The sequence below is a fragment of the Raphanus sativus genome, unplaced genomic scaffold, assembly GCF_000801105.2.
Source record: "Raphanus sativus cultivar WK10039 unplaced genomic scaffold, ASM80110v3 Scaffold5540, whole genome shotgun sequence".
NCBI classification, from domain to species: Eukaryota; Viridiplantae; Streptophyta; class Magnoliopsida; order Brassicales; family Brassicaceae; genus Raphanus; species Raphanus sativus.
Window position 1 is genome coordinate 1 of NW_026620839.1, and position 3,457 is coordinate 3,457.

Below are 3,457 nucleotides of genomic sequence, written 5' to 3' on the forward strand. Positions count from 1 at the left end.
CACATAGTCTAACAAATGTAAAATAACCCGATAATATACAAACACAATATAAATAAAATTAGATAACCTATAATAAAATAAACAAATTAAAATATCTATAACGACTAACTAAAAATGGAACACAACTACATTACTTATCATAAAAATCATATTATAATATTTAGTTAACCCGACAATAGTAACATCCAAACTTTTACAATAAACGAGATCAACAAAAAAAGAATAATAAAATTAATGAAACCATAAAATAATGTTCCATGCATAATTAAAATAAAATATTTTAAATTAAAAAACAATTGTTAAAGAAAAATATAAATAATTCCATGCATAATTAAAATAAAGTCCTTTATATTAGAAAAATTGTTAAGAAAATGTATAATGAAAAAAAATCCCGCCCGTACGGCGGGCCGATCCTAGTAAACTATAAAATAGAGAGAGATTCATTGTTTTAAAAGAAAACACATATAAACATGGAAATCCCTCAGAAGAGCAGCCGTCGGTATTCTCTTTCTTGCTCCGGTGGTTGGTGGTTCTCACCGTCACCGGAAGCGGCTAAGACTCCGGGGAAAGAGGCTCCCAAAGCTCTTTATCGCTGGCTTTCTGTCTCCGGGAAAGGATGGTTTCTCTAGGATCTCTATCGCCGGCTTTGTGTCTCTGGGAAAAATGGTTTTTCTAGCATCTCGATCACCGGAACTTATGTTCTTGTATGGTGAATTAGTATTAGTTTGAAATCGTGGGAATACTGCTTTTGTATGGTTCTTGCTGTTTCAGTCACTTCGTCGCATCCTAAGTTGGCTTTTTGGGTTTGTTTTTTGTGATTTATGTTCGCTGTGGAGGTATCTACTAGATCTTATCTTGGACCTTTGTGGTTTTGGGAGATGGTTTCTAGACGAAGCAGTTAACTTGACCTTCAGTTTTTCTCTTGCGAGGAGGTGGGCAGTCTTTGTTCTGTAGGTCACTTGGCTGCCTTGCGAGTGTCCGCGTGTAAGAGCTGGTGGTCTTCTTTGACGTTTTCCCAAGTAGCGTTTCAAGGTCTTTTGTCTTTGTATCTTAGTTTTAGTGGTGGTTTCTGGTCATTCAAGTTTCACATGGATAGCAGCTGCTGGAATAGGTGTAGTTTTGATCTCTCGATTGTTTCTGATGTTTCTGGTTTTAGTATGGCTTGGTGATATTCTCTTCAGGGTTGGGACTGCTCAAGACATTTGTTCTTTAGGTCAGCTCCATTGATATTGAATTCTTCTGGAAATGTGGAACGAATAGACTTGTGGATATATATGAGTTTTAGGCTCTGTTTATGTCTTTGTTTTATTTTGTTTGGTTTATGTTCTTTATTTTTGGTTTCTTATCGACACTATGTATCTCAACTTTCTTCGAGTTAAAAAAGAAAAAACATGGAAATCCCTATTTATTATTTTTATATTTAGCCTTGACTTGAAAAATTGGAAGATAGCTGAATAGAAGATATTTTTATAGCACATCCACGTATTTATTTGAAAACAATTGTAAATAGTTTTTTTTATAAAATATGATATATTTATTTTATAAAATAAATTTCTGTGCGATATTCCTTACCTAGTTCACTTAGTAGCAAACCTTTTATATAAAACATAAGAAAATTACCAGTTATTATTAAAGATTAAATTCAGAAAACAACAACCAATAGAAAACACCTATAGATAGTAGATAGGATCAAGCATTCCTAAAACTTTGGTAAGAACCAACGAGCTTCAGAGAATGTAACAGCGGAAACAAGTGGTGGTAGTTGTTCAACCTTCTTTGTATCGAGATTGAATACAAAGATGTCGCTGTCGTACCGATTTATGTCATGAGAAGAGAAGTAAATGGAGTTACTAGTGATGACGCCTTCCTGGTCCTTAGCAAGCACTGTAACACCCAATTCCAAAATAATCGCCTCATCTCCCAAAGAAAAAAAATTTCCTCCCACTTAGTCTCCCCATTTGATGAATCCATCTTGAAGATTCTAAAGTTCCATGAATAGGACATAGAAGGACTTTTGCTCCTTACAATTAAGACATCTCCTCCTAAAGTGAGTACCACATTATTCCTCCGGCGAAGCTGATTGAATTCCCATGGTTCAGGCGATCTAATCCCGCCTGTTTTTTCAAGTTTTACGCATCCCCCTACGTTAACTCTGTACACTTGCAGAGGAAACTCACCAGAAAAGTCGAAAATACGGAGTTCATCTTCGGTAAGACCATAGAGCTTGTGATCTTTGAATACCATGTCTTCTTGGTATCGGATGCCTTTTTGGGAACCTGACACCTGTTCCGAGATTTTTTTCCACGAGCTATCTCCTTTCTTGAAATAAGCAAAATCTTCTCGTATAACAAGGTAATCTTTGCTTCTCTCGTCTATCCACAATATGGAAGAGTTAAATCCCTACGATATAGGTAGGTTGATCCTCTCGAGGGTTAAAAGATTTAAAATATAAAGAGGGACTTCATGAAAAGTCTCCATCAAAAGCCAGCTTCTACAAGTAGCCAAACATAAACTATCTGCAAAGTCGTCGCCAAGATGTTGAGTTTTGTAGAGCTTTTCTTCTTTATCTTCGGGATTTAACAAGAGACAGTAATTTTTTTCCTCGGGGAATAGAATCATCCAAGGGATCTTATTGTTTGGTTTTGATAGTCTCGAACCAGATAGCCAAGATGAACAAACCGATTTAGCTCGGTCGAAATCGGCAAATCCAAGGCGCTCGAAGATCGGTTGCATGAGATCTAGAGGAAGCTCGGACCAGCAATTAGGAGGAGATAGGGCTAGGTCTAAAGGTTGTGAAGCCATCTCACGAAATCTTAAGCCTTCAATTTTGGGAGAATATAAGATTTTCTTTGTCAATAAATGTAGGCTACTTAAAGCCTACAAGCTTCATTTTTAAAGAAGCAAAAAATGTTGTATTTTGCAATGATCATTTATTTGCTTATCTAGTTTGATGCATGTCCATAAGACTGTATATAGTAAAAAAATGTAAATTATACCCAAATCATATTTGTTACTTTTTAATCATGGATACATAAGATTTATGCATATAAGAAAATTATGCATATCGTAAGTTCATAATTTTAGAAGGAACACGTACTATTGTCATAAAATTCATCAAATTCTAAATAAGAATATAATATTTTTATTATTTCCAGCATTTATCAAATTCTAAATAAGTATTTAATATCGGAAACTAAGGAATTATAGATTTGTTGCAAAGTTGCATGTATCTTATTAGGATCGTATACAACTCATCTTTCTAAATAATAAAAATCTCATTAAAAAAAGGAGATTTTTTTTCCTTTTTAGATTGTAGATGATCTACACCATGATGATAATCTACATTCATCATATGGTATGATCTACAAATTGTGATTTTCTGTGCATAAATGAAAAAAATTACTATATACGTGTCTTATGGACATGCATCAGATCTATCTTATTAAAATAGAAACAT

The 3,457-nt window shown here is 34.2% G+C and overlaps 1 pseudogene; it reads right to left on the minus strand.

Moving 5' to 3' along the window:
* Positions 1-1,699: 1,699 nt before the first annotated feature.
* Positions 1,700-2,802, minus strand: LOC130507747 (F-box protein At1g69090-like; annotated as a pseudogene).
* Positions 2,803-3,457: the final 655 nt, after the last annotated feature.